This window comes from Molothrus ater, chromosome 3 (genome assembly GCF_012460135.2).
Source record: "Molothrus ater isolate BHLD 08-10-18 breed brown headed cowbird chromosome 3, BPBGC_Mater_1.1, whole genome shotgun sequence".
In the NCBI taxonomy this organism is placed as follows: Eukaryota; Metazoa; Chordata; class Aves; order Passeriformes; family Icteridae; genus Molothrus; species Molothrus ater.
The window spans coordinates 15,963,888-15,982,557 of NC_050480.2; the positions used below are offsets into that span (position 1 = coordinate 15,963,888).

At 47.7% G+C, this 18,670-nt stretch overlaps 1 long non-coding RNA gene across 1 annotated transcript; it reads left to right on the forward strand.

Annotated features, from left to right (window-relative positions):
- The first annotated feature begins 32 nt into the window (after positions 1–32).
- On the forward strand, positions 33–3,867 carry LOC118684492 (uncharacterized). Its single transcript, XR_004979849.1, has 4 exons — positions 33–242; positions 616–728; positions 2,480–2,615; positions 3,254–3,867. It is a non-coding gene; the product is annotated as an uncharacterized LOC118684492 (long non-coding RNA).
- The last annotated feature ends 14,803 nt before the right edge of the window (positions 3,868–18,670 follow it).

Genomic DNA, 18,670 nt, shown 5'->3' on the forward strand with positions numbered 1-18,670 from the left:
TCGCCGGAAGTGGGCGGGGCCCGGGAGCCGCCCCCCGGCCCCGAGCGGCGGCCGCGGGAAGCGGGGCGGGAGCGGCGGCCGGGCGTGCGTGCTGCTGCCGCTGAAAGGGGGCTCGGGGCGGCCTCCTCGCCCCACAGCTCCGGGCTGTAGCCCGGTGGGACTCGGTGTCTTCTCATCCTGCCGCTGTCCGCCTGGGAGAGGACGTGGCCTCGAGCTGCGCCACAGGAGGTTTAGGCTGGCCAGTAAGAGGAATTTCTTCCCAGACAGGGTGGTTTGACATTGGCATGGGCTGCCCGGGGAGGCGGTGGAGTCACCTGGAGGTGGCACTCGGTGCCACGGTCTGACTGACCCGGTGCTCGGTCATAGGTTGGATTCGGTGATCCCAGAGGTCTTTCCCAACCTGACTGATTCTATGATTCTGTTAAGTATTTCTGATTTGTGGAGTGTACGTGAGTTAAAGCATCTCCGCCCATGGCTTTCCACCCCGGGTTCATGGCCACATTCGGGTCTGGGGAGGTGCCGGGGCCCTGGGAAGCACGCAGGTGCCCGAGGCCAAGCCTCAGCTGGGCTGTGATTTCTCTCTTTGTCAGCTATTTTCCCTATTTTTTCCTGCAGACGCATCCCAGCAGTGCTGGGGCTTCCCTGTGTGCTGGGGTGATGGTTTCTACCAGTCATGGTAGAAACCCTAGTGACCCTGCCTGCCATAAATACTCCCCAGATCCCTGCAGGTAAATCACCACCCTGGTTTTTACTTTCTCTTTTGTTTTTAAATCAGTTCTATATGGCCTTGCAACACATGCTTGTATATAAATCATATGTAATGCATCACTGAATCCCTACACCCACAGAGAGTCAAACTGCAGGCCAGTCAAACAGACAGTGCCCTGTTGCCATGAGGAGAGGGCTGTGGGAATTGGCAGGGTGCTGCTGAATTCCATCCTCAAGAGGTGGATGGGTGCAGCCTTGCCTGTGATGGGCAGGGCGGTTTTCATCTTCATCCCTCCTGGCTCAAGCTCCCTGTAAGTTCTCTGGGATAAACCAGGTAACCACCAGGATGAGCCAGTCCATTTGGGGGTGGGATGGCTCACCTCTGCATCTGCCTGTTCTTTGGCTTTTAAGAAAACCAAAAATGCAAAGACCGTGTGAATTTTGCATCCCAATCCACTGGACCTGGGAGCATCCCTATTTATTTTGTACCACCAGACAGTACAGGGCTCACTGCATGCTGCCTTCTTGACATCAGGGAAGATCCTCCTCTTTATGCCCTGGGTCCACCAGGGAAAAAGTCCTGGATTCACTCCAGAACTTCAGCAAAATCCTGATCCTTTTCTCTAAACATTGATGGGAGTTATCTTAAATGCAAGATCAGCCCCACTCCTGTCCTTCCACTGTTAATTAAAATGCTTTAATTTAAACCTGCCTCTCTCTTCCTATGATGCCACATGCAACACCTGCAAGCCAAACACAACCTAGATAATTTCTGGATAGGACTGCGTCAACTTTTGTACAGCTGTCCTTTGAAAGGAAAATTGCAGGCATGACTTTCAGGGTAATAAGCAGAGATAACTTTTTATCTGCCAGCAATAAAACTAATTCCAGTAACCTGTCTCACTGCAGTGGAACCAGGGGAAAACACTCCCTCCTTCACTGCATTTTATGGAAGGAAGGGAACAGGCAAGACTGAGCACTGGTGGTGTCAGTCAGTGTCACTAAGGAGGTAACCAGAACCAATCTGTCCAAAACCAGCAAAGTTTGGTGAAGCTCTTGAGCTGGATTAAACTCAGGAGGGTTTTATCTCACATCACACAGGCAAGCTGCTCATGCAGTTCCTGGTGCTGCTGCTCCTGCAACAGCAGCCATGGATGCTCAGGGAGCGGTGTCCTGGCAGCCTATCCACCTGCACCAACATTCTGGCTTAAGAGGACACAGGAATGCCAAAGAGAGGTCTAAATGCCCCAAATGACAAAAGAACCTTTTGCTCCCCCAGTGCCTGATGTCACCATCTCAGCCAGGGGGTTCAGCATCTTCCAGGAACCCGGGGCTGCATCACAAAGGAACAGCAGGACAGAGGCACCGAACCCAAAGCACTGCCTGGTTTTATGTCTCATAAATAAACTGCCTTGTAAATATGCCTCGTAAATAAAATAAATACAGTAGTAGTGATTTCTTTTGGTCTCATCAACTGAGAAGTTTACACCAGTGCAAGATGCTGCCAAAAGTACTGGTCTTGTCCCCTGTCTTACTGCAGCCCTTCTCCCCATCCCAGTTTTGGCTCAGCACTGGCAGGTTTTGGCTGGGAGAGTTGGCTTTTGGATGGGCTCATTCCTGGCTTGCAGGTGGGTGGTGATAAGGGAGGTGGAAAAGTCCTTCTGAAGACCCATCATCACCCTTTTATCTCACTCATTTATTTCTTCCTTAGCTCTCCTTACTAAGTTTCCCACTGAGGATATTTATATTCCCTCTCTCCTTTGTTTTTCAGCCGCCTCATTTATTGCCAATGAACTGACTTGTTTGAGCTGAGAAGGATCAACAGATAAAAGAAATCTGTGTGTTTATGGGGAAAAGACAGTGCAAATGCCCAGGAAATATGGCTGGGAGGCAGCTGGAAAGCCAAGGTGTGAACATTTTAATTTACTGACAGGGAAGAATAGAAAAATCTTTGTTATTGTTGTTGTCCAAAAAATATAAATGGTAACACAGCTGCTTTATGGCCATTTCTTTCTAAATTATATATATTTAATAGTAATAGATACTATAAATAGAGATGTATGTATAATATACATATGATATCAATACATAATACAAAATATACAAGATATAATATTGCAATATGTATATATGCAATAATAAATATATATGTAGTGATATGCATATATGTAGTAATATGTATATATGATTTCTACATCTTATGTGTATTATACGCATATGATACATTTTTCTGTATTATATAAATACATATTTACTACTTTATCTACAATATAAATTCAGGAATTTATATTATAACATATTATTCCAGGTGCATTCAGGCATCCAGCAAAGTAGACATGATACACACAGATCCCCAAGGATGTGTGTGTGTGTATATAATGTAAATATTTATTACTTAAAGATTTATATATTTTTTATCTATATACATTTATATTACGGATGTATGTATTTGCACAGTCTATAAAACCCGTATAATATATATAGTTGTATGTTGTAATTTTTCTTTTCATTTTTTCTTTTTTAAATCTGAATTTTGGCCGAACAGGACAGTGAGTGACTGGCAGCAGAGCAGTGAAAGGCCATCCCTGGGCCCCTTGGGTGGGGCACACGGCCACGGCTGCACCTGAGCTCTTCCGGCTCCTGTTTGTCCAGCGAGTGCAGCTGCTGCCCCACACATTCCCGGTTGCTCCAGAGCTCTGTTTCCTGACCAACACCCATTTGCAGTATTTCCCAAACAAGTGAGGCTCATCACCATCGCTCCCACTCCCTCTTCCCCTTCCAATTATCTCTAAGGGCTGGGGAGCAGCCGAGTTCAAACAGTCCATGCTCGGGCATCGACTGGGCAGGACGTGAAGCATTAACAAGTTTAATAGCACCAAACAGATAAAAGGTTTCAAAGTGCATCATTAAAAAATATCCCTGTGGCAACGGGCTGTGATACCCCAGGGCTTCAACATGAGGTACAGAAACCTATGACTGCCTTCTGAAATCCTTCCCAAATGTTTAAAAAATTATAAAAATCCACATTTCATTTCATTTTAGTTTAGCTTAGTTTAAGAAACAGGGTTCTCCCTGCCCATGCTGTGCTCACACAGCCATTGTTCAACTCCACATGGTTCAATGTTGGAACAAAATAAAATATTAAATTAAATTAAAATAAGAGAATATTTTTAATTCTATGTCTTTGTCTCTTTTCCACACTTAAAGCAAGGACACACAGCACACCTTTGGGGCAACAGCTGAAAGCCACTGAATCACAAAAGCCTGGTTGCACCTAAAAATCTCCTGTTAACAACCTCAGGAGGGACTATCTACAGGTTTTGGGTGCTCCCCCTTGGAGCAGCAGCACTCTTGAGTAGTAACTTATCCAAAGAGGAACAGAACAGAGGCTGCAAGGACAGGGTATCCTGGTTTGGAGGGAGTTTGGTCGTGCTGGGAATGGCTGGAGCTGCTCAGGCCTCACAAGGGAATGGGGATTATTTCGCCCACAGATAGGCTGGACAAAAGGTCTGGAATAATACAGGGTCTATTTTTACCTCTCTTCTTGCAGGAATTTTGTGGTGGCTGGCATCTGGTGGCATGCCGGCACGCAAACCACGCTGAGGGGCTGGGAGGGGGTTTGGGAACAACGCAGCCCCCTCTGCTCTGAGGTGCTGGGGGGAAGACAGCCCGAGAGGAAGGCAGGGTTCCTATAGGTCCTGTCCTGCCAGCTGCTTCTCTGCATGCTGGAAGTCTTCCTACTGGTTTTTCACGGAAAACAAAACCCTCCTGACAAGCCCTTATGACGAAGGACAGATGAGTCTTGTCCTTATCGCCACCCCGTTGTCACCCCTTCACATTTGCCCCTGGACCTATTCCCACCGCTATAATTAACGGCAAATCAGGTGTCAGCTTGCTCTGTTGGACACAGCCGTGGAAATTCTTGGCACAAGTGCTCTTCCTTTCGGGGCTGGAAGCCAAGTGCTGGAGACATGGGAGAAAAACGGCTCATTACGCCTGCAGTGGGCTGAGAGCCTTCCCCTTCCTCCTCTGCACTCCCAGGGCTGGATCCAGGACCTAGTTCAGACCCAGTGACCACGACTGGATTTCTGTGTGCCCACCCAGCAATCCCAGGCAGGGAGAGCCTAGCAGTACCAAGCCTGGCTCATCCACCTCTCAAGGTTTGCACCCGTGGTCAGGCAGGTTCCCTGCAGCTGGGACCATGGTGGTGGACCTTGGCGTGCTGGTGCTGAGGGCCTGGCCTGGAGGTCTGCAAGGGATGGGGCTCAGCCACTGGGTGATAAGCCTCCCTCGCTGCCCCACCAAGGCTGGCTGGGGTTGGTGACACCAAAGCTTCCTAGCCCAGAGGATTAGGGACTAACACTGCTGGTGGTTCCTCCTGTGGATTTGGTGAAACAGCTCAGTAGGATTTTGGTGCCTGCCTGGCAGCTGGAGTCAAGGGGAGAGAGATGGTTTCCAGGTCACTCCACTTGGCCAAGCAGAGCATGAAGAGGTGTTTGACCAGCCAGTTATTGGGTCTTAAATGTTGGACATGCAGAAAGAAAGGACATGCACTGGGGCATGGTGAACCTGGCTATGAAAAGCACCAAACAGGTGAGTTAAGAGCAAGACTAAAAGAGTTACTGTAATTTTTCAGGTTTCTCTACCAATAGACCATGGGGTTTTCCTAATGAGTCATAGATCTGCAAAAAAACAGAGGCCAGGAAGGAGCTCTGGAGCTCTGGAGGCCCCTCCTCCAACTCCTGCTGGATCAGGTTGCTTAGGGCCAAGGTTTTCATATCCCAGGACAGATATTCCACAGCCTCGTTGGGCTCCATTGTTGGATCACTCTCACGGAAACCACTTTTTTTCCTGGTATCAAACTGAAATTTCTCTTCTTCCACCTTGTGCCCACTGCCCCTTGTATAACCTGGGAGAAGAGCCTGCCTCCAACCCTGCATCTGCTCTGGCATTTGCCTTTGCTGGGCTTGGTGAGGTTCCTGATGGACCCTTTCTAGGGCTGAAATTTCTGGTTATCCTTTCTGGATAGCTCCTGTTCTTGATCATGTGGGAGAAATTTAAACTACTGACACGTCCTAATACAAAGTCTCAGATTATAAAAACAGGGAATATCTTCAGGCAGTTAAAAGACACATACCTAAATGCACTAGTTTATGCTTCATACAACAAGATGCAGAGAATTTTGGTTTTAATTTTGAAATTTAATAGTAAGTTTTAAAGCAAGATTAATTTAAGGTAACATTAGACTCTGGATGAGAAGGAAAATATGTAATATTCTCATGGAACTGAACAGCAGCAGAGGCTTAAGGTGAAAGAGAAGGGTTAACCCTTAGTTATAAGGGTTATAAGGTAATTTATCCACAAATTAGAACAGCAAATTTATCTGTACTAAAAATGTCTGTCTCCTATCCCCACATATCACAAATAATAATTTGGCTGCATACTTACTTAACAACTACCTCTATATCTACTTCTTCCACATGGAATTCTGTATTAACCATGTGCTATCAAAGAGAATAAAACAAGAATGAAACAAAATCTAAGCTTCCTTCTAACTGCTACTGAGTTTATTAACACACACAGAGGAATCCCTGAGGCAAACAAGGAGCAGAAATGCACAGGAAAGACCTACTGGCATCATTCAATGCTCTGTTTGTTCAGTAGCCCTTCCCTCCCATGTGCTGGGATCATGCCCAGGCTTCTGCAGCAGCCCCAGCTTTGCAAAACTCTCTTCCCACCAATGTCCCCTCCAGAGAGATGACTTTTTTTTTTTTCCTATTCACCACATTTCTGAATATTTTTTCTTGAACAGTTACCCAACCAGTTGGTTTCTGAGGGAAAATTAAACCTGTGCTCACAAGCCTGTGTGCAACAGCAGAACAGTTTGTCCCAGATAGGGAATGGTGCTCTTCAGCCAAGTCCTAGTCCTGCAATGCTGCAAAACCAAGCAGAAGACCAACGCCAGTGTGTCCACGTGATCCTTTTTCTCCCCCTGAAAGGCATAAAATAAATTAATTTCTGTTTTATTTCTTGCAATTATTGCGGCCCTTACTAGCAGAGCACCAGCCTCCTTCCCTGTCACATGGAGGATTATATGCACCACTGCTGGAGTAAGGAACAAAACATCACCTGTTTTCAAGCATATAAAAAACTCTCAAGGCCGCCAGATCTTTTCTGGGCCTGTAGTTCAGCTGGCAGAAGCCTATCCCATGATGGTGGTGCTGCCAAGCACCCTGAGGGTGGAGCAGCCCAAAGAGCCAGTGCTGACCTCCCGGTTTTCCCCTGCACAACATCTTCAGTGCTGCTGCTGAGGGGGCCAGCAGGATCAAATGGGACTCACTGCTTTGCTTTGTGTTGGTGGGCTGCAGGCTGTGGTGGCAGGATTGGGAAGATCCAATGGAAAGCCACGACTGAAGCTGCTGCATCCCAAAACTCCATCGGTGACGCGGGGCTTCCCAACAGCTGAATGCTCTCCACAGCTGCTTCTCCCAGACACAACTCATGGTATGAGAGCCTTCCCGAGGCCATGCTGCAGCCATTTCATGGAGCAGGGATGAGGGGTCCTCGCGGGATTTGGCAGGCTCTTGCTGGACCAAATTCAGGATGGCCTCAAGCCTGGTGCCGTGGCTCCATGGAGCTGTCCTGCCCCTGGGACAAAACTGCAAAGAACCTGTGGTCCTGTTGAGCCCCCCATGTCCCTTCAGGTGCTCATGGTTAGAGGGATTCCTAAATCAGGGAGTGCCAGCTGCTAACCAATTTCAAAACATAGAGTTGTCATCTATAACTCGTTGCCTTCACTTTGGTTTAATTTTAGACTTGCTCATTTTGGGAGCATTCTCTGAAAATACAGTTTACAATAGAAAGGGAAAGATGATGTATTTATTGCCACAAATGGACATGTTTTTCACCTCTTCCATCTTCTAGCCAAGTCATCCACTGCCAGGAGCCTCTTGGAAATGTTCTCAAGGACTTTTGTGGTAGGACAGTGACTCCCCACAAAGCCTGCCCTGCTTTTTTACCCCTTCTCCAATGGAAATGAGTGGATTTCATCCCTTTAGTTCTTGCCTGCTCCACACTGGACTTCCCATGTCCATCTCTGTGAAACGACCTTTTTCGCAGTTTCTCCCACATAGTAAATCCTTTTATTTAAGGCCATATTTGTTTCCCTTCCTTAGTTAGCGAGACAAAAGACTTCAGCTGGAACCCCTGCTAAAATGTTTTCTTCGTGCTACTAAATAGTCATGGAGAAGCCAGATGAAACATCAGAAAACAATTTATTTCTTGTGTCCACACCACTGCACATCAGTGTCCCTGCCCAGTGGGGGGGTGGTTTGGAACTTTAAGGTCCCTTCCAATGCCAAATATTCTAGGATTCCATGATACTGCCACCAAAATCCCTTTTTGATGGTAAAGTCAGAATCTTGGATGCTTTTGGATGACTTCACAGCTCTTCAGGCTTTGCTGGTGGCAGGACAAATCCTCCTGGGGCACTATCAGCTCCCATCCTTTCCAACCAAGCTTGGGGTGGAGGGGGTTGAAGTTTGCCCCAATACTGTTCTTTGAATGTTGGATGATAAATCTGTTAACTGTGAAACATGTTTAATGTTTTATCCATTTCCAAGGACGTGCTTATTGAAAGTGCAGCCCATACAGTGAAACTGTGCTTTGAGTGCAGCCATGAAGGGTGAAACATTACAGATATAAAGCCAGACCCTTCTGTCCTGGGTACATTTTCACAGAGGAGGTGTCCTAAAATTTTCAACCCTGATAAAGTTTTGACTGGGGTTGGCATATGATGAGCCCTGAAGGTCCTCACCCAAAAAGCCCTTGTCAAGCGAAGCACAGAGAATGATTCCTAAGGATCATTGCTCAACACCTCAAAAATAGAGGTCAGGACAGGAAACCAGATCTCTGAATGACAAGATGAGGCCAGTGAGGAGCCGGAGCAAACAGCCTCATTCCAGAAGCAGAAAGAGCCACAGCTACTGAGGCACAGGAGACCTGGGGTGCCTCCACTGCCTTGGGCTGTGCTTATTCCCAGGAGCATATTTCCATGTGCTCCAAGAGCTGCATTTTGCCCCATCAACAACTCCTGAAAGCCAACAGCATTTCCCATTCTGCAAATGGGTCCTGATCCAATTCCTCCAAAAAATATCTAATATCTCAATGACCTTAGGGACTCAATGACCTTTTCCAATCTGTGATTCTGTATGAAGGTGGCTGCTTCAAAGTCAGGCTTTTCTCCACAGCTAAACCACACCTGACCTATTCAAGAGCACTTTCCCCCTTTTTTAATTTTTTTTCCCTAGTTTTCTTAAGCTCTGGGGTAAAACACGAGCAATTTTAATCTTCTGCTACATGTCTTTGCCGGAGAAATCCAGAAGCAGGCAGAAATGTTTTACAAGCTTATCAAAGGCAATAAAAGTTCTCTGCTTGAGTGAAGAGGCTTTCCCCGGAGTCTGGCTGTACTGACGGGGAGCTAGCTCCGCAGCACAGGCAGGCTCCCCAGCTTTGTCCGGAGCTGTGGGAAATGCCCTCGCACGCTGCCAGGCTGGGGCCGCGCGGAGCCGGCACCACCGCATCGCGGGTGCGAGGAGCCAGCCCGAGCAGGGGGCTCCCACTCAACACAAACACCACCGAGGAGCCAAATCCTGCAGCTTCCAGCAGAAAACTTTGGGAAACGATTTGTTAGGAAGGGCACGCCAAGGGAGCTGCAGTGTTGCCAGCTGGAAGCCTCAAATAAGGCAAGGAACAAGTCGATTTACTGTGATGGCCAGCGTTCCGGTGTGTGAGGGGACGATGCTGTTGGCTTTGTCAGCCACATGGATTTGACCCAGTGCTGGGCCAGGTGGCAGCTGGAAATGCTCTGTGTGTATGTGTATATACAGCTAGATGTATAAAGTGACCAAGCTAGCCCGAGCTTTGGCAGCTCTCATCCACCCTGGGGTCTGTATAGCCCCTATAGGTCTATATGGACCCCTATAGGGCCCTAGGGGCCCCTATAGCCTCTGTGCAGCCCCAAGGCTCCATATGGCCCCTATAGGGATCTATATGGACACCTATTGAGCCCTGGGGGCCCCTGTAGAGCCCCGGGATCTGTATAGCCCCTATAGGGATTTTATATGGCCCCTATAGGGCCCTGGGGTCCCTATGGCCCCTATGGGGATCTATATGGCCCCTACAGGGACTTTATATGGGCCCCTATAGGTTCCTGGGGTCCCCTATAGAGCCCCTATCAGTGCTTGGGGTCCCTATGGCCCCTATAGGGATATTTATGGGCCCCTATAGGGTTCTATATGGCCACATTGGGCTTTGAGACAGGGTTTGTCATTCTGCCCCTTTGGGAAGTTTGGGGCTGAGAAGAAAGTTTAAAACAAAAAAAAAAAACCACTTTTTTTTTTTTTTTTTTTTTTTTTTTTTTTTTTTTTTTGCAAAGGGAAATAGGCTGTAAAAATCAAGACCAGAAAGTCAAGCAGCCGTGTTAGAGGTTAAGCTGGCAGGTACGACATCTCCAGGGGACGTGGCATTTTTGCTTGTTGCTGTTCCTGCTGAGCCTGGAGCTCAAGGGGCTGGTCTCAGCTCGTGGCAGCCCTGCCCTGCCCAGCCCAGGTGCCAGCTGTCCTCCTTGCCCTCTGTCCCAGTGTCAGTGCTGAGGTGGCTGTGCTCCAGCAGCTGCATGGCATCACCCAACCCTGCCTCCAGCTGCAGAGCCACCACCCTCCCTCGTCACAGCCACCTCTCCCTGCCCCCAGATGGCTCCAGCCCCTCGGGAATGCAGTGGGGTGCTGCAGTCCCCCAGCATGCAAAGAATCCACCTGCTAGGCCCTTTGGAGAGCTCATCCCTGAGGGATAGACATCCCAAAAGCTGGCATGGCAAAGCAAGAGCTGGTTAAGGCAGCCTGCAGGGCTGTGGGAGCACCACCCCCTGCCCCTGCTTGCCCAGGGTCCCTCTTTCAGGGGCTTCCCATGAGGAATGCAGTTATCACAGCCAGGATTTATGGGCAGAAAGGGGCTGCAGCCCCCACCACCCCCCAGCAGCCCTGCACAGCCCCACACGCTCCACACAGTGCTGCCAGCCCAAAGCTGCAATGCCTGCGCTGCAAGGCTGGGCACAGCAGCACCCTTGCTGCTACAGATGATTTTTTACTGGCCCAGCAGCAGAGAACCCTGCAACAGGCATTAAAATCCTGAATTCTCAAGTGAATGACACCTCCAGGATCAGGCTGTAGCTTCTTGGGTCCCCCCTACCATGTGTTGGTTGCAGCCCCGTGGGACAGTGGATTTCATCTGGCTGTCTGTGGAGAGGGGACACAAAGCCACCGAGCTGGAAACACGACAGCTTGTCAGGAAATAAGCACAGGACTTTTTTCCAGAGATGGAAGTTTGATGAGATCAGCTCACCAATTCATGTGAAGGCACAGAGCAACTTCTGCATTTTTTAGAGTCCTGGAAGATTAGAAGCTCCCATAAACTTTAATGAGATACTTCTGCAAAACCATTAGTAGAAGCTGTTGAAAAGCAAATTATAGCCATTTATGGGGACCCAAGAAACTCCAGCAGATATTCACTCAACGAGAGCCAGCAAAGCAGCTTTCCTTTCAAATTCCATCGTCCCTTTTGTCAAGAACTTCCTCCATTCTCTTGTCAGGCTTTAATTAAATTTGTGCAGAATGGACTCATTTCTTCTCCCAAGCTCCTGCTCCATCTACCAGCCTGGAGCTGGATCCAGCCAGGCATATCACCCACTACACTCCAGGTGCCACAATTCCCTGGGAAAACCACGATCCTGAACAAACCTGGGCCTCACCTGATGGATCTGAAATGATGATGTAACCAGTGGCCTCCAGGAAGCTCAAATGATGGGCAATTGTATCTTTTAAAGCTAATCTGGAAGGACACCTGATCTGAGCAGAAAAGAGGTGGATATGGCTTTTGAACATATCAAATGGCTTTTAATGCCTTTAATGAAACCTGGGGAAAGGGTGAATTTCTTGGCTGCTCAACTCTCCTTTTAAAAAAAGACACAATACATCTCAGCCTTTCCCAGATAAGAGAGCAGCTCCAGCATGTCACCCTTCACCTTCAAGAGTTGTCTGCAGGGCTGAGTCATTAATGCAGCTAATTAGAGACTTCAAGCTGATTATGAGAATTGCAGTAAGTGGAGTTACAAAATCCCTGGGCCTGATACTCCTTAATACAAAAGCCACTTTACACTGACCCAGCCTTAAAATACCCCGGGAGGATGTAAAATGCTCTTAAAGCAAATGGGATCTCTATACGCATTTGGAGGGACTGGCACACATCACAGACCACCAGTAGATGAGGCTGATGGAGCTCTCAAAGGCCTCATCTGCCCCCAGGTGAAATGAAAGCATCTTTCTGGTCAAAGAGAGTCAGGTCTTTCACAACAAATAAAAACAAAACAAAATATATTCAGACAACTACCTGAAGAGCTGGCTGATATCGATTCAATAAAAGCAGAATAAAAATGTTGCTGAGTCCATTTGCAAGTGCCTCCAGGGGTGCCTTAACCTTAACAAGCCAGTAAGACTCCCCTCATTGTGGGCTCTGACAAACTTCCATCACTGAACACTCCCTAAACTTCAGACGTATTATTTTGAACTGGATACAAACCTGAAAAGAAGAGCTCACTTTTCTGTATTAGTAGTACTGAGAAAGGAAAGGATCTTTCTGTAGTGTTTTCAAATGACTCAAAGCAATACATTGTCCACAGAACAACATTTGATGCCAAAGTGCCAGGCATGCACTTGTGGCCTGGAAGTGACCATTTGGGCACAAGGTGCCAGTGCTTGGCTTTTTAAGAGGGACGAGCCCTCTTCAAACAGAGAGGATCCCACCATCCCCAGCAGCCCAAGAGCTGCCCCTTCCTCACGCCTCAGAATCTCCCAGAAGCTGCCAGTGGTGTGTCCCAGGGCAGAGGACTGCACACACCATGATCTTTGCAGAGAAAGGAAGCTGCAAGGGAAGCCTTATCCCTGGGCTAAGCACAGCTCCAAAAATATGACAGAAGTCATGAGACCCGCGACCCCAGTCACCTGATGTAAGGTCACAGCTCCGGTGACATTTGGATTACAGCATCATCTATCACAGTTTTGAGTCAGCAAAGAAGTGCAGCCAAAGGTTTACATTTCCCTGCCAGTAAAATAATGCAGGAAAAGTGTTTTGCTGGCAAGTGTGCACCATCTCATCCCAGCCTCGCTGAGCCTGTGGGGCAGGAGGGAGGGAGGGAAGGAGGGAGTTTGGGTCTCTGAACACGTGGGAATGACACCTCTACTCACCCTAGGCACCTCCAAGTCCTGGGTACCAGCACTGGGGTGGCACAGGAGCTTAGACAGAGGAGCCAAAACACTGCATTCCCTCCCACTCACTTCCCAGGGTAGATCAGCCCTGTCCTGTGCTGCTCAGAAGTAACCTGTGATAGGTAAAGGAACATGAAAATCCAGCCAAACCAGTATGCCCAGCTGGCAGTATCGGGGACCTGGACCCTGTGGAATGGCTGGGGAAACTGGGGCTCCAATTCCTTCACACCAGGTGTCCTGCCCTTTCCAGCACCAGTGCTTCGGGCAAAGGGAAACTCTGTGGCCACTTTTGCTCAACAGCAGATTAGAGATCTTAGGAAGGACTTTTCTCCTGCAGTGGGAGGTTTTGCTGGGGAACAGATATGAGCTGTGGGATAGCACAGTGCTAGCCCCACACCCAGTGGGTTAGTGGAGGGATGGGATCAGCCTCATTCTCTCCATAAGCAGAGGGAGACTCCATAGAGCTTTATTGCTGTCAGGGTACTCAAAGGAAAAAATATGGTTAAGCAGGATGAAGAGCTGAGAAGCAAACCTGCATGGGGAGTAGAGATGCTTGTATATAAATAAATACAATTAGGTATGTGTATGAGCATTTTTCAATGTAAATAAAAACACATGTTTACGGGACTTAACAATCTCAAACTAAAACAAATAAAAAGATGCAAAGATTTCTTCATGTCCTGAAACATTCATGTTACCCTCACCTGCCCAAATATTTGGTCCAGAAGAAATGCTGTTCTGGGAGAGAGAGTCAGAGTAGACCCAAGGGTAAGCACAGTTGGATCTTGGAACATTTTTGGATCATCTCCCAACACAGAAGCCAACACAACAGAAGCACATTTACAGACCTTCCTGCAATCACTTTGGTGACCTGTGGTTTCTTATTTTCTCATATTCATCCCTCACTTTTCTTCCTATGACTTCTATCTGCAGATATTTCCACTGTAAACCTAATTTTTCCCTAGCCACTGTCTTCTGCCATGATGTTTTTCCCTCTCCCTCCTTCTGTTTCCCCCAGTTAGCTTCATTTTTTTCAGCTGCGATGCCTCTTCTCTCTCTATTTCCTTTGAACCAGCTAGGAGGACAAGAGTCCTGAATCCCCTCCTTGTCCCAGATGCAAGAGGATCATTTTGGACCATGAGCAGCTCAGGGAGCACTTCCAGGTGAGCTGTACCTTTGCAGGAAGGCTGTTCCTAGCAAGCTGGACCTCAGCTCAGCTCTCTGCCTCTCTGCTTTATGATCAGCAGTGTGTCTAAATTCTCCCATATATTAAGTGCTTAGAGCCTGATCCAGGGTTTCTTCTAAAGTAAGGACCCAGCTGCTTCTTTGTGATCCAGCTCCTCTGAAGCTTAGGAGGGCTCAGGTGGAGACTCCAACTGAACCAGACCCAGAGACATCCAGCAATGTGTGAGTTGGCAAGCAGAGAACACGAGAACAGAATTTCAATTATCAGGGCTGTATCTTCCACTGTTGTGAATCCTGCAGTTCTGCTGTGGTCACGTCAGCAGCACGGGGTGTGGATCACTCATGACTTCAGCACAGCCCTTCAAAGCATCCCAGCCCTCAGCTTGCCTGGTGACCTTCCTCCAAGGTAGCTGGGATGTGCCTGGGGGCTAAGGAATGGATGTGCTTACAACTTGCTCTTTGCCACTTGGCCCCCAGAAATATTCTGCAGCTTCATGTTTCCCAAGGCAAGGAGATGCAAGCTGTCAGTTCCCCTTGAAAAGGAAATGTCTTTGCGGGAGGAACCACTCCATCAACCCAGTCTGGACCCAAAATCCCAAGAGGAAAAGTCCAAAACCTCTACTCTGGACCCACAGGCTGTTTTCACAGCAGCATATACTAACTCACACTGCAAAGGTAGTCGGGGATATTCCCAAATTATCATCTCTGTAGTCATATTGTACCAGTGCTACAACAGTTTTGGCCAAGCCAGCCCCCTATCCCAAACCATTCCCAGCACCTCTTCTAGCTCTGTGATGGGAAAAGGGGTGTCTGAGTAGAGTGTTTTGCATAGAGAAGAGATCCCTGGTGCTTTTGGGCAGGTACCTAGAGAGAAAGGCAGACTGGATCTGCCACAGGGTTCTTTCAATGTGCTTTGGAACCAGCCATCTGCAAGTGCCAAGGTGGAGCAAAAGCAAAGTGGGAATAGAGGCATTTTTCTCCCTGGCTTAGGTGAACCTCCGCATTTGGTCCCACAAGTGCATCAGCACCCAGCTGAGCTGCCATGGAGGAGCCAGCATGGAGGAAAACCAAGCAAATCTCTTCTCCAAGAAACCCTGTACAAAGCAGAGTTGCCACTGTGAATGCACATAAATAATAGTAAACCAGCATGGGAAAAATATCCATGGTTGCCAGGCAAATTAATGCTCCAGCACAAACAGCAAATATAAATTAGGCTCATAACAGCCTTTGTGGGGGCATTGGATGCTTCAGAGCTAAACACTAGGCAAGGCAGCAATGCTTGTTGCTAGAAAAACGGAGCTGGGAAGGAGGGGTGCTGGCATGGGAGGAGTTTGGCATTCATGGCTCCCGTTAAACCTTTCCCACACATGTTTTGGGTGGAGCTGCAGCTAGCTGGTCTTCTCTGTACCTTTTTTCAAGCATGTAATAAGGTAATGAATGGCTTGTAATTCTTCATGCACAGCTTTCCACATCTTCCAGGTCAATCCAGCACTCCCATTTTGCTCTCCTGGAGAGGCTCTGGCTGCGGGGTTTTGAAGCCAGGCCGGTCCCATGAGGAGATGGTTAAAAAGCACCAGAAATAGCGGGGGCTGCTGAAAAGGCAGCTCTGTGCCGGGAAGGCTGCAGACAGACCTCGGGAAGGGAGGGAAAGCTGCATTACAATCCTGGCATTGATGGCCCCTACTGCTGAGTGTGCCTTTCATCGCTGGCTGCTGCGAGGGGAGACAGGGAAGGGTTACTGAGCCATTCCTCACCCCAGTCCCACCGGCTCCTGCAGCGCTGGTCTTCTTGTACCCCTTTCAGGTGGGGAGGAGAAGACAATTCTGCTTTTTCTCCCTGTTAAAAATACACACTTGTTGGACTCAGCAGCATGCTAGGTCTTCAGTGGAATATTTTCAGTGGCTGTGAGTTGCTCTGTGGTTAAATAACAAACACAGCAGTAAAACACCAGTACATTTTCCTAGTGCAGGAGACAGAGCATCTATTGTCATCAGTCCTTAAGAAATGCTATTCTTATTTGTGGTCCCTGACCTCCTTTTTTATCCAATTTTCCCCAAATGCTTTATTGGGAGCAGATGCCAAATATGTACCATGAATTCTTACCATATATTGTTCTTTTGATATTCTGCAGTTTCTGTCAATGAAATGAGAAGTGGAAATTAGATAGCCAGTGCTATTCAGTTAAAGAGATTTAATTTCCTAATCCTCTGAAGAAGGCTATAAGCAGGCAATTGTACTCATATGAGCAGCACTTGGACTGAACCTGTAAAAGTTGATCCTTTGTAATTAATTCTGCTCCTATGTGTTAACTGGCAAAATGCAAGGAAAAAAATGAACACCAGGAGGAATTTAAGTTTTAAACTGCTGTGATGATTAAAACTCTACATTGCCTCTCTGAATTGTACAATCATAGAATATCCTGTGTTGGAAGGAACTCACAAGGATCACAGAGTCCGATGCTTCCTTCTAATAATTCTAACAGAAATTTTTCCTGTTAAATAATTTTTTTTCAAGACTGAACTGTAAATTTGGACTTTAATGAGACCCACTAAGAAATTCACCATTTTCATGGGAAATAATGGGGCTAAGCATGTCTGGGCTTTAAAGTACCCACAGAAAACTGCAAGGGACACTAACCAAAATCTGCTCCACCGGGGCTCACATCCAGCTGGTATTAAAGAACTGTGTGCTGCTACCAAGGGGCAGCAATTCCTGATGAAGTAAATAAATCCATCTGTAGTGTCCTGGGTCCCAGTTCAATGACAGCACATGTGTTTGACTACGCAGAGACAGAATTTGGCCTTTCACTACCACCACATGGAAAACGACTTCAGTATGATAAATGTGTTGATGCCAAACCCAAACAGAGGGTGACTTGTGCTTAATTTTCCCAGTATATTTCAGCAAACTTCTATCCACGAGGCTCCACATGACTTTTTTCATTAAGCTGTACAGCATGTACCAAGCCCCCTGTCTTTAAGGTGACATTTCAAACCCCTGTGGAGAAGGGACAGTTGTCAGGGCTATGATTAAAATAGATCCTTGTTTGTTGGTGTGACTTTTCCTCAGCTCCTGGGAGATGTGGCAGTGAGCCCTGCCACCTCTCCCAAAATGAGAGATGACCCAGATGGAGGCACATATAACACCCTGCTGGAGGCTCTCTTCCAATAGTGCCCTTGTTTGCACTCACTGTTTGGGATGGCAATTCCCTGCAACCACCTTTCCACCTTTTCATTCCACAGGCTGCAGGCAGGAGTCTCCCATGGGTTGGCCCTTCCACCCTCTGGGGGCAAACCTAAGGACCTGGTACCACCCAAAGCCAAGTGCAGTGGCTCTGTGGGAGCACCAAGAGTAATAATTTGGGGTCCTAAGGGTGCATTTTTTTGTGCTTACGCACTTCAACATCTTTTGGGGGACTGCAAGGATTTGTAAGGAACCTCAGAGCATGATGTCCCACAGCGTGTCCATTACTTGGCACAGCCCTGGTGGTGAACTCAGCTATAAATAGAGCTGAGCCTCTGGGGCTGAGCCCACTTAAGCAGCTCTAATACAACACCTGCTAATCACTGGCCCCAGGGTGAGACAGGCATGTGGAGCTGCCCCGTCAGAGTGGGTTCTCAGAGGTAATGCTGGAAGGCAAACGATTTTCCAACGTCACTTTTTCAAATGGAACAAACAGGATGAGGTGGAGCAGCTGTGGCATTTGTCGTGTGGGACACTGGGACCTTGAAGATGCTCACATGCTGGCAGAGACAAGGCAGAGAGGACAGGAGTTTTGCAGGGGAAAATGTGACAAAATGATTTAGTGACTTACCATCTTCTTGAAAAAGCTCTGTAAGAAACTTCAGCTATTTGCTGAATTAGAGATGGAAAAACGACATAGATTCCCTAAAAGCAACAATCCAGGATGTGTTCCACATTGTAAAGTGGGTTGTTCCTAGGCTGTAAATTTAAAAGACAGACTTCATTGCCACTCTTCTCCATAGATGCTTTTTTACCAAATCTCACTCTGACTTGGGTAGGCTCCTGACAGGGATGTGACATTTGCCATTGTCCAGACCTCATTGCCTGAAGTTGTCCAAGTGTCTCCAATCTCCTCTTTTTTATCTCATCATGTATCCCTGTTGGCTCAACAGCTTCCTTGGAGAAAAAGCTATAAAAATACCCTCTCCTTTCTAATGTTATGTCTTCCACCTGTTGTCTACTCCTTCTCTAAATCATTGGAAGTCAGGACCCATATTTTTGGCTGTCATGACAGCAGACAAGACCCATGACACCATCGCACGTCTCTCCTGAAGGTGAGAGCTGACGAGGGCTGGGCAAATGCCAGTGCTGGAAACCAAGGCTGGCTTGGCTCCAGCTGATCTGCCTCTCCCAGATGGCCATGGATGACCATGTCTGCCCATCACCTGGCAGCCCTGCAGAGTGGGAGACCAGGTGAAATAAACACAACTCAG